A 12895-nucleotide genomic window follows, 5' to 3' on the forward strand; every position below is an offset into this window, starting at 1 on the left:
TTTTTTTTATTTTTAATGACTAGACGCTTTACTTGATTATGGATTTGTTTATATTGTGTGAGGTCAGAGGGATTTTTGCTTTTTTGCCATAATTTCCATGCTTTGTCCCTGGCAGTCATGAGCTGCTTAATGGGTCTAGTAAACCAACTAGCATAATTGATTTTCACTCTCTTTTGTCAGAGTGGAGCTAGATTGTTTAGGATCTTGAGAATTGTAGAGTTGAAGAACTTGACAGTCTCATCCAAGGGAAGGACTTTCAGTGCATCCCAGCTGATGCTCTTTAAAGTTTCATTAAGGGTGATTGGGCAGAAGAGGCATAAGTCTCTAGTTAGCTTATAATGGTGGTTACTAAGCATTGGGGCAGTTTTATGTATAATAAAAGCAGGTAGGTGATCACTCATACTATTAGGCAGTGTCCCTGTAGAGGAGATTCTGTTAGGGTTGGACACCGTAATCCAGTCCAAGATTAAGCCACTGTCATTGTTTTTGTTGGGTCTAATAATATAGCAATAACCCACGCCTAGGTGTGGGTAATGCTGGATTTACCCATGGTTGGTGTGGTTTGGTCATGAGGGTGAAGCCTAAGTGGCCAAACAAAGACAACCGTGGGTAAATCCAGCATTACCCACACCCAGAAGTGATTATTGCTATTATACAATGACATTACTTAAGATAAACAATAATTACTTTTCTTAAATAATGGCATTGTATAATGCCTCCTTGCTGCCCTTCCGCAGCTGTCTGGTATTCTGTGGTAGTTATGATGTACTGCGCATGTGTATGCTTACACAATACATCACAGCTGTGGGTGGAAGCAACAGAGAAAGCAAGATCTCCGTTGCTTTTTACAAACTGTCTCGCTATGTTAAAGGAGTTTAACACAGTGAGACAGCTTCAAAAAAAGCAATGGAGAATCTCTGTTGCTTTGTTTTAAAGCTGTCTCGCTATCTTAAACCCATTTAACATAGCGAGACAGCTTTAAAAAAGCAATGGAGAAAGCAAGATCGCTGTTGCTTTTTACACAGTGTCTCGCTATGTTAAAGGAGTTTAACATAGCGAGACAGCTTTAAAAAAAAGCAATGGAGAATCTCTGTTGCTTTTTTTAAAGCTGTCTCGTTATGTTAAACCCATTTAACATAGAAAGACAGCTTTAAAAAAACAATGAAGAAAGGAAGATCTCCGTTACTTTTTTTAAAGCTGTCTTGCTATATTAAACTCCTTTAACATAGCGAGACAGTGTGCAACGGAGATCTTGTCTTCTCCGTTGCTGTAAAAAAAGACTTATACCAATGGAAACCATTAGTATAAGTCTGATTTACAACGTGCATGCTGACCAATCAGCATGCACATTTTAGAATATTAATGGGGGTGTCATTGTATAATGTCAGTGATTAGCTGGGTTTAGTTCTATAAGTTGATATTGGTGGAAGGATGGAGGTGTGAGCTATCTAGCCAGTTAATGTTTACATCTCCCAAAATGATAGTCATTTTTTATATTGTTTGTTGTCTAGGCTAGGATTTCTTCTAATATGGGAATGTTGTTGCCTGGAGGGATACACAGGACTACAATACAGAGGCTCTTGCAGTTATTTGTTTCTAAGAAGGATATTAATATTTTGGCTGTGGAAAAATTAGGACTAGACTTAGTATATGGGACTATATTGAAATGTGTGGGTATATCAGTGTGACACCTCCACCTTTTTTAAGGGCTGTTTCTGATCTTAAACAAGCAAAGCCTGGGGGGGGGATAGAAATTTAGTGTAGTTAATGTAGGGTTAACCATGTCTCAGTACCGGCTAAAATATTTGCCTTGTTGTGTGCTCTCCAGGTATGTAAATCATGGATTTTGTTTCGTATACTTGTGTTTGTGTAGAAGTTCTAGATGTAGATTTGTAGTATATATAAGTTCTTTGCAATGATGTTAAGAGTAGCAGGAGGTAAAAGGATAGAAATAGGATGAGGCGTATCATATTAGAGATGAGTGACATAGTAGAAAGGGAATGATTTTTGTGTTAAGGTATCTAAAGGTGCTGTTATTAAGATATAGGTAATGTTTGAGGGATATAGATCCTGGGGTGAGATAGGAGTGGTTAGAGTGGAGATATTGTAGGTTTATTAGTAGGTAGTTATACAGTCAAGTATGATGGGGAGGACTGAGTAAGTTTGACAGTGATTTGAAAATCAGTGTGACTGGATGACTTCTAATGATGGGAGGGGTTAGGGTGAGAATAAATGTAACTGCAATAAGGTGAGTGGGAATGGGTAGGCATTGTAGGGGAGCAGAGTGAGCCCGAGTGCAGAGAGAGCGAATGGAGCAGGCTGGTCCTGGCCCTTTATCTAGCTCCAAAAAAAGGGAAAAAACAATCAACAAGGTAAGTTATTGTAACGGTACAATGCTAGCAGAGTGAAGAAAAAAAGGAATGGATGATTAGGGAGGCTGTTTTTAGTAGTAGAAGTGTACTTAGGGGGCAGGAATCAGTTAGCAAGATGAAGAAAGAAGTAGGGGAGAGACAGAGGGAAACGAAAAGGCAGAGAGCCCAAAGAAAGGAAAGAGAAGATCTGAGGAAAAAAAATAGTTTAGCAGAAGATTGAGATGGTGGTGCTATTTAAGACAGTGAGAGAGGGAAACCAAAACAGAGAAACGTTCAAAAAAAGGAAAGAGAAGGCCTGAGAAGAAAAAATAGTTTAGAAGAAGATTGAGATGAGGGAGCTATTTAGGACATTTTAGTAAGTCGTTGTACGAGCTTATTACTAAAAACAGGAGAGGTATTCTGCCTAGAAGATAGAGGATTGGAGAGTAAAAGGAAAGCGAGAGGGACTAGAGACATGTCATGTGATGTATGAGGAAGCAGTGTGTCAGGAAACCAAGGGATAGAGTTAATAAAAGAAAACTACTTCAGCTACACATGCATTAACTGTTTCAAGACAAGATCCTGGGTAGGAGGTTTGGGCTTTCACAGGAAGGTATGTGAAACTTTTCCAAGGGTTACAGCTTATCTTTAAGACTCTGAGGCACAACTGCTAAGACAAGAGTTCAGAGGGGTTTACTTCATTAACTGTTTCAAGACAAAAGATCCTGTGTAGGAGGTTCGGGCTTCCACTGGGAGGTATGTGAAACTTTCCCAAGGGTTACAGCTTATCTTTAGAACTCTCAGGCATGACCGCTACGATAACAGGTCAGAGGGGTTTACTTACAAATGACCAAGACAGTATTCATATATCACCATAGAGGGCTGATCAAAGCATATAAAATCACAGTAGGAGAGAATAAGAAGATTGTCAGGAAGTATGTGTAATAGATGCATGTGTGTATGAAGTCCTCATGGAAACCATAATTCCAGAAGGTAGCCTTATGCTGGGCCTCTAAAAAAGACCTAATTTCCTCAAAGTCAGCTGCTAAGTGATGGCAGACACTGCCTTCAACCATGGCTACTAGCACCCTTCTTATCACCACAAATATTATGGCAGGTGATATATACGAATGCCTACAATAAGGGCTGCCACATCATTGACTGTCAACCTCAAGATGAGATTTCAATGCTTGGACAACTCAGACAGAACACTATGACACACTCCAGGTAGGGCTTGTCACATATTCACTATCCTTAGCATTCCACACAGCATACTCCATACAACTCTGACATCACATGCTAAAGAAGATTAATCCGGACACCCACAGTAACATCAGGATAATGTGCCATCACATCAGCAAGGATTGGCAAACCCCAGCAGCAAAACAGGATCAAGCTGTTGCAGGACTCAATGACTCAGCAGGTCTTTGGATTGGTATGTAAAAAGCACATTTAAAATGCTGTTAGAAAAATATTTTGACAAATGTACATGGTGATGAAACCTGACCTGTAACATAATGGAAACATATGAAGGACAGACCTTGTAGCGCAACGGTAGCACGTCTGACGCCAGATCAGAACACCTACTGTCAAGCCCCAGTGGCCTAATGGATAAGGCATTGGCCTCCTAAGCCAGGGATTGTGGGTTCAATTCCCATCTGGGGTGATATAATCTTGATGAAAGAGAATCAGAATTACTATTATCTCTAACACAATATGCAGACACAAATTGCAATTGTCTGTCACCTAGTCAGTACAGCAGCCCGTGTCGCTCAGGTTCTCTCCGGTCCATGACAAACAGCATAACACTTACAACACTTAAGCTGTTCTGTAATCTGCATCCTGCCACACCCACTTCCTTTAAGGTGGATATAATCTGCATCCTGTCTCACCCACAATCCTCAAGGTGGATTGGTGAGGAACAGGCTGCTCTACATCTACATGCACACATCAAAGTTTCAACAGCAGCAGCAACTTCACAGTCCTTGTGACAGGCTCCCTGTGATCCATATATACTGGTCTCATGTGAGGGCAGGGAGAAGTCCTATCAGTGTTAGTAGGTGCTGCAGCAGTGACTGAAACTTTGATACTTCACAACCAACAGACCTCTGTGGTGTACAAAACCGTGTCTGCAGCTGTTGCAGCATGACAGTCTCTGGCAGCATCAATTCACTGAGAGTACTGTTCAGTCTATGATCCCCTTTGCCCTGTTTTGAAATATTACTACTGTTATACGAGTTCACCAGCCTCATGTTTTGCTGTATCTTCATTCTGTTGCTGTCCCTTCACATGGTAGTCACATAACAGAAGTTCTATAACATGTCTAATCCAATCAATGTTCTAGTGATTCAGGCATATGATTCCAAATTTGACTGCAGCACATCTGTGGATATGCCAAGTTCTCACCTGCAACAACCCATACATAATGCAGCTGATTACCTGCAACATTGTTGCTTCTGTGGTAAGGCCATAGCATATCCAGTTGTATTTTACAACAGTTTATGCCTTGTTATATCTCAGTATTCTGAACGAGATGATGGTCCAACATACCATTGATTTGGTCTATCTGAGGGGCTCTAGACAGCCTCTTCTCATGCAACACAGATTGCCACAGCTGCAACATTAACAGTCACTGCAGATGAGCTATTTCCTTAGAATGTGGCACATGTGTTTCCACATGCCCAAGATTCAATCACAATGTGTATTTTCATCCCAGCAGGTACACTAGGAAACCTAAAAGCCACCTTGACCTTCAATAGCAGAAGTCTTGGCATCCACAGCAGATTTGTCCATGTCAGTAACAACAGTATCATCATCACTGTAAGCAGCAACGCAGTCAGACTCATAGCTGCTGGGCCTAGACTCCTCATCATCCCATCAGTCCTCAATATCTTGCTGTGTAGATTCAACAGCAGGCCTGGAACTTATAGAATGAATGTACCATGAGATATGCTGGCATTGCCCCCAACTGTAACAAATATGTGACTCTGAGAAATATACCTGATGGAGCACCTGGCTATTGTATGGATGTACTAGGCCACACACCTGTGTTCCACCAAACAGCAGTTTGCATGAACGAAGCTCTACCTGTGTTCTGCAAACACACTAGAGAATTACTCATTACTTACATATCAGGCAGAATATGAATAAGACACTAATCTGCTCTCCAAGATGCATCTTTCTCTGATGACACGCACAATCCCAGTTACAGACACTTCACACACCAAGGCCAGTACTACCTTCTCCTCCACTGTAAACTGCATACTTGGAGGCAGTACCTTTCCATTTTCCTGCAACAGACAAATATCCGGGGTCATCCTATTATCCCTTCCTTCATGTCATTCACACATCACCTATATTCTCTGTTGACCATGTCCTCCCACAACATTCACATCAATGATACCTTCAGCCCACCAACGCTGTCTCAACTCCTAATCCCCATCACGACACATCAGCAGTGTACCCTCAGCACATAGGTCATTCTCTAGGACCTCTCTCTCTTATTTGGTGAAGTTCCTGTTCCTCCTCCTTTCCCTCACTCCATGGAATAGGACAGAAGTTAAAACATATAATACAACAAATATGAAAACAAAGTGGTACTAATATTTCTCAAGGAAACATTTTACTAAGCAAAATTCTATCCTAAGCAGTGTAACTCAGATTACCAAATGTTGCCTGTGACAAACAACAAACACATAGTTAAATAATATTGTAATACACTAAAACATCATATTGCAACTGTAGATACATTAAATGTTAACTGATTCCACCAAAGGCCTGTATAAATGTAACATACTTTTCTATAGAATGCCAGGCTTGCCCACCAGTGCTAGAATGCCAATGTCTTTTAACAGTGCAGCATTATGATAATGATATTGAAACAGGGTCTGGTGTGGATGCACATACAGTCAGTCCGACTACATATTACATACATTCCATGAACTGCATGTGTTTGCAGTTGAACACTATATCTAGATTATGCTACATATTTCTTATCATGCCTCCTGGAGATTAACAGAAAACATAACATCTCATGAGGCCGTATCATAGCACAAGTACTGGAACTGGGAGGGAAGCCTAAGTAGCATACCGTGCATAACTCAGAATCAGTTTGGCCAGTCCTGCACATTAACATAACATCTACCATTATCACCTGAAAGATGACAGCTAATACCCCACAATGATCATGGTACAGCTCAGGTGGCTTAGTGGTCATGATTATAAGAGAAAGGGCAGACAAGAGTATTGTGCCCCTACAGATGTGTTCTTAGACCATGCACTATTACCTTTTAGAAGGGTTACCTACTCTCCCTTCCTCTTTTATCTCCATTTCTTGCCACCCTTTCTTCCCCCACTGGTCTCTGACCACCCTATCTGTGCTCCCTCCCTCTCACTTCAGTACCACCAGCTTCCTCTATCATAATCCTTCTTTACACTTCTGTATAAATATTTATATATTAAGTTTGTAGATCTGCAAATCTATTTCATGGCTAGCCCAGATCAGCATTTTGGAGCATCTGCTAATCTTAAGGCTATGTTTACTTATCTTTGTTCTCACATCATTTTTGTTTCCTTTTTTGCATGTATACTAATCTGTATTGTAATTTATATATATATATATATATATATATATATATATATATATATATATATATATATATTTGTTTGTGTGATTTTGTAATCCTTGTCTGAGCCTGAAAATCAACCAATGAAACCAGATCTCTAACTGCTAAAAAACTAAAGTAAATAAAATAAGGGAAAAAATCCTGCAATGGTAAGTTTGTTTGATGCCTGGTATGGTGATAACTTGGTGTGATGTATTTGTCCTGCCAAACATCTTTTGTACATTCTGATGGTAGCCCCACTTCTCAGTTCCATGTGTGATTAGAACCTTTAATGATGCCTTTATCATGCCAACATTTCACTATATATTTTAATGGCAGCTTTAATGTTGTATATGCAGAACTTGGAGTGATGCTTGAGCCCTGACAAAAATTCATTAATTCCAAATGTGGTTACACACACAGGCCTTTGTCCTGCCATAAGCTCATTGCATATTTTAATATCAGCCCTATTATATGACATCAGCTGCAACTATTTCTTGGAAACGTCATTATTCTGCCAGATGTTCATGTTTTATTCTGATGGCATCCCACTGTATGATACCAGGTGTGGTTACAACCTGTACTGTTGCATGTGTCTTGCCAGAGGTCTGCTGTACATTCTGAAGTGGCTGCACTGCACAATGCCAGCTGTGATTACAGCTTGCGCTGCCATAAATTCAGTGTACATTTGGATGGTGGTTCTGATATGTGAGCTAAGCACAGTTACACCCTGGACTGATGCTGGTTTCTGACCAAAAGTAAGCTATACATTCATAAGACAGCCTCACTTTGCAACTCCATTGACTATATGAATACAGTCTTCATGCACGTACAGGGACTCTGCTTTTTCTGTCCAGCTAATTTGACAGGCATCACATTGCCACATAGCGATGCTTACATTTGCACTCCCAGCATATGTCATGGTAAAATTCTGTCCTGTAAGACTCATAGGTAGGCACTAGGCTAGCTGTCTTTGTAAACCATTTTAAGCCTAGCCAATTTCCACTAGTGAGAATCAACCCCTGAACCTCTCGTCCGTGAGGTAAACACCATAACCACTATGTCAACCCCCAAAAACCTTGAGGAGAATGGGATTATTGGAGACAGAGCATGCAATGAGAATGTCAAACTAATTTGTCCCTGTGAGAGAGTTGATGGGAGAGACACAGTTAAACAGTGGCGTGGATGATTAGTCTGCTGTAGAGAAGGTTGGAAATGCAATAAAGAGACCCTCACATTGACAGGATGCAAAGAATAGGAAGATAGTCAGAGCATGAGGACAGACTAAGACAGTCCCTGTTTCAAATGCTATAGTTTCAAAGCAACATGCAATGATGCAAATGGGACCTGATGATGGCAGGCAAAAGGTTAAGATGACTGAGGATTTTTTCCTGACATACACTGCCATCATAGGCAGCTACAGCAGTAATAATATGTATGACAAAGGATGGGCCTAGTTGAAGGTACTTTCCCCAAAAACATTAAAGAAAATCTGAATGTCAGTACTCATTGGGGTAGGAGCTAGGAAGATTAGGCTATTAAAATATATTTAGAAATCATGCAAGGAAGGGATAGTGGTGTAAAACAGCAGACGATTAGCTGGGTAATACACAGATGCAAACTGAATGCATGAAAAATTCAGGGGGTGTACAACTCTAGTGTGGCATGCACAAATGTAGCAGTAACCAAGGACAGCCCTGTAAATATGGTTTATTTGACAAGAAGGTGCCAATAGATTTGTTCATAGGTGTTTACTACACTAATGACCACAAGGGCCTTTTTAAAGCCTAGCTGTGCAACCCAAATCTCTGACAAGTTCTGGTACCCTTGATAATAGTAAGCAGGGGCTTGGGAGATGAAACATTTACATTCAGGGTCCTGTGAGATGAACCATTTACAGGCTCTGTGTCCATTAGACACATAGGTGCCAAGCCAGAGATGAATTTCCTGCTCCCCATCCAACTGTCCAAGTTACACTTGAATGGGGTTAGGGAGAAACTCTGCTTCACATGGATGGGGATTCTATTCCAGAGATGGGGTAGTCACTGGGATACATACCTGTCTCTCCAGCTAGTCCTATTTATACCACAGACAAGGTTTAAGTCTTTAGAACAGGTAATTCTGGTGCTGTTTGTTTTGTGGATATGTAAGACGTCCATCAGAGTGGGGTCTGACAATGCCTTGTATCTCCCTCAACAGCCTGTAGGTGACAAAATACAGGGGATAGGGCCTTAAGGCTACCTGCATAGGACACTTTACTTATGCTCCATATTATTTTAGTGAAGAACCTCTGTGGACATTCCATTTGTTGGATATGTCTGGTTAGGTATATACCAAAGGGGACATTGTACTCAATGATAGGTCTGATGAATGCCAAATATAGTGAAACAATGACTTACTTAGACTTAAATGCCATCCATAACTTTGTAAGTTGTGCAACATAGAATGGTTTCCTCACTACTGTAGACACGTGATGGTCAAAGGCTAGATTATTGTCTATGTGTGTCCCTAAGTCTCTGACTTCTTGGTCAACTCTAAGGGTTGTGTTGTTAATGTGATGGTTATCAGGGTGGATGAATTCCCGAAGGATATTGTTATACATTTCTTGACATTTAGTTTTAGTCCCTGTGACACCAGTTGTTTGCCTGTCTCAACCCTTCCTGGAGAACATTTGCATCAGTGGGGGATTCAATGACAGCTCCTAATTTGCAATCTTCTGCAAATGTAGTCGACCAGAGACCACTGACATTGGCCTTGACTTAAGAGAAGTAAATGACAAAAAGGAGCAGTCCAAGGACAAATCCCTGAGGGCACTCCACATGTGACTGGCATCTTTGTAGAGGTGGATTCCCAATTCTAACTTATTGGATCCCGTCTGTGAGACAGTTGGCTATCCACCGGGTGACATACGGGTTTGTACCTAACCTCTTGAGTTTGTCAACAATGCCTGAGTGGGGTGTGACACCCATGCCCTGGCCCAGCAATCAAGGAGCCTCAATCCTCACCACTAACACCAGTGAGGGGCGTCTCATATAGGAGGAAAGGATAACAAATACACACAGTAAAGTGCAATTTCCCTTAAGAGCACACAGAGATCACAGTCAGTCTGGGGCTGGACTCTCCCTTGCTCTCCAGGTCCCCAATAAGACTCCCCACTGACACGGCTGTAGGCTCCAGATCTCAGCCAGCTGGGCAAGCTAAAATCTCCAGCACCCTCTCTGTCCAACCAGTGCTTTGTGTCCCTGCTCAACTAGCTGACACACACACACTTTGAAATAAGAGTTTATACAACCACACAGACACTCCTGGGAAAGGCTGGCATAGGTTCTCCAGCTGTGCCCCTTTTCCCCAGACTATATGGTAGAAATCACAGCCACCACCCAGCTAATATTTATCAGCTACTCAAAGTCCCTTAAAAGGGTGTTCAATTATTACTGTGAAATATTATTATCCAATTGGTAGTATAACTAAACAGTCAAGGCTTATTAGAGTAACTTGCTACAGCATCCTTATATACATGCAATGTACTCTTAGATCTTAACTTATCTCTACACAAAACAGCCACAGTTGAAAGGTTTTAAAATATTTAATAATAAATAAAAACGCAAGACAATACTTCTTAATACACAGTGCTAGCCAAGACTTCAGGGATCACAGAGAAATACTTAAAATAATTTGGTAGTACAGTTCTGACATCACAGAAAAACACTTAGTCTAATCTTTCTAGTTTCTAGCTATTTCTAAGAGAAAACACAAGTCTAAGATAAACTTACATATAGAAACAGGCAGAGTGCTGATGAGTTGGATGGTCAAGACAAAATGCTTAATAATCTCTGATTCTCTGTTTTTAAAATCACATCCCTGGGTCTCATTACATCATCCTTCACACTTCCCTGGGTTCCCAGGCTAACAGAAACTGCACTTACATTCTTAACATCTCCTTGTGTTATCTTGCAACTGGTCAGGAAGTAGAGCAATAAAAATACATTTGCATGTTTAAATCTAGCAATTTAACTCTTGGTTAAAACAATAGAAAGAATGTTGTCATCTAGACAGGCTGGAGCCGACTTCAGATCAAAGGGTCACAACATGTTATACTTGGTCAGCAGAGAGCACTGTTGTGACATTTTTTGCAGTTACACATCTAACAGCAGTTTTTTTTCCATTTAAGACAACAAGCCTGTGGTTCACATTAATATTTACAGATGACAGAATTATCTATAAAATTCTATCTAGCTTGGCTGGCAGCCTTCACATTTCCCTCCCCCTGGAGAACTCAAGCTAGTTTTTCAAGTGACCCTTGAGAAATGCTGCTTGAGAGAGTTAGGTCTATCTGAGTATACCTTACCCCATTCCCTGTCTTGAGAGCCCATCTGCATTGGCATTGCTAATCCCACTGCGTTGCTGCACTGACATATATACTTGCAACCCCAGGCTCCATCTTAGCTTCTTGGCATTTGATGGCTGGCTCTGTGTAACCATGTTAGGGGGTCATGATCTGTCATAACAGTGAACTTCCTTCCATACAGATAAGGCTGAAGTTTCTGCACTGCCTACACTATGAATAGACATTCCTTTTCTACAGCTGCATAGCATTCCTCCCTGGGTTGGAGCCTACAACTGAGATAAACCACTGGGTGCTCTTTTCCCAATGAAGAAATCTGTCTAGGTACAGCCCCCACTCCATGGTTCAAAGCATCCACCTGCACAACACATTCTTTGCTGTAATCTGGACTGGCTAACACAGGTGGTCCTCCCAAAGCTTCTTTAAGTTTCTGGAATGCCTGCTCACATGCTGGGGTCCACACTACCTTATCTGGCCTGATCTTCCTTGTCAGGCCTGTGAGGGGAGCAACTATAGGTTCATAGGTTCATACTAGGCTATCTGCCCAAGGGCATTTATAAGCCTAGCCCAGAGTTTTGTGGCTTTCGCCACCCCTTTAGTTTGAAGGAAACTATGCCCATTATTTTGCTGTGCCTCTGTCAAGCAGTGACACTGAGGTAATCCCTGGGGTATATCTGCGATCTCAGGGTTATATCTGCAATCTCCCATCCATTGGTCAAGATTTCTCTTGAACAAGGCCAGCGAGGTGCTCTGCCTCACATGTACCGGGATTTTGTTCCACAGCATAGGGAGTCTCTGGGTGATGAATCTGTCCCTCCAGCACGTCCTATTAATAACCATGTCAAGGTTTAAGTCTCCCGCCCTTGTAGTTCTGAGGGATCTAGATTTTTTAAGGTGAAGCATGTTCATCAATTCTGGGTTGGACATGGCCTTGTATGTCAGGCACAGGTCACCTCTGAGCAAGCGACTGAATAGAGCTGGAGTTCTTTCAGTTGGGCAGCATAAGACATATTTTTGAGACCCTTTATCCTTTTGGTGAGGAACTTTTGGGGCCTTTCCAGCTGCTGCAGGTGTCGGGTCAGATACATTCCGAATGGGGCATTGTACACAATCATTGGTCTGATGAGTGATGAGTACAGGGGGACGATGACCTCCCTTGATCTAGATGTGAATCCCTTCATGATCAGGTGGGCAATGTAGAAGGTCTTCCTAACTACTTTAGCAACGTGAGTGTCAAACGAAAGGTTACTGTCAACCTGGGTCCCCAGATCCCTGATAACCTCTTCTGTGCTCAGTGGATTGCCACCTATATGGTAGCTAGGGGTAACCTTGTTTTTCCCGAAGGGTATGACTATGCATTTCTTGGTGTTTAACTTTAGGCCATGGCTCTGGCACCAGTTATCTGTTTGTATGAGACCCTTCTGAAGGATATCTGTGTCAGATGTGTTCTCGACTATGGTGCCCAGTTTGCAGTCATCTGCAAATTTTGTCAGCCATAACCCTCCTGTGTTTGCTTGTACTTCTGAAAAGTAGATGCCAAACAAGAGTGGGCCCAGGACTGAGCCCTGTGGGACACCACTTGTGACAGGCTTTGA

General features: G+C 41.6%; 1 non-coding gene across 1 annotated transcript; it reads left to right on the plus strand.

Moving 5' to 3' along the window:
• Positions 1 to 3944: 3944 nt before the first annotated feature.
• TRNAR-CCU lies at positions 3945 to 4017 on the plus strand. The gene has a single exon. It is a non-coding gene; the product is annotated as a tRNA-Arg (tRNA).
• Positions 4018 to 12895: the final 8878 nt, after the last annotated feature.

Source organism: Protopterus annectens, chromosome 1.part1, assembly GCF_019279795.1.
Source record: "Protopterus annectens isolate FY-2018-M chromosome 1.part1, PAN1.0, whole genome shotgun sequence".
NCBI lineage: Eukaryota > Metazoa > Chordata > Ceratodontiformes > Protopteridae > Protopterus > Protopterus annectens.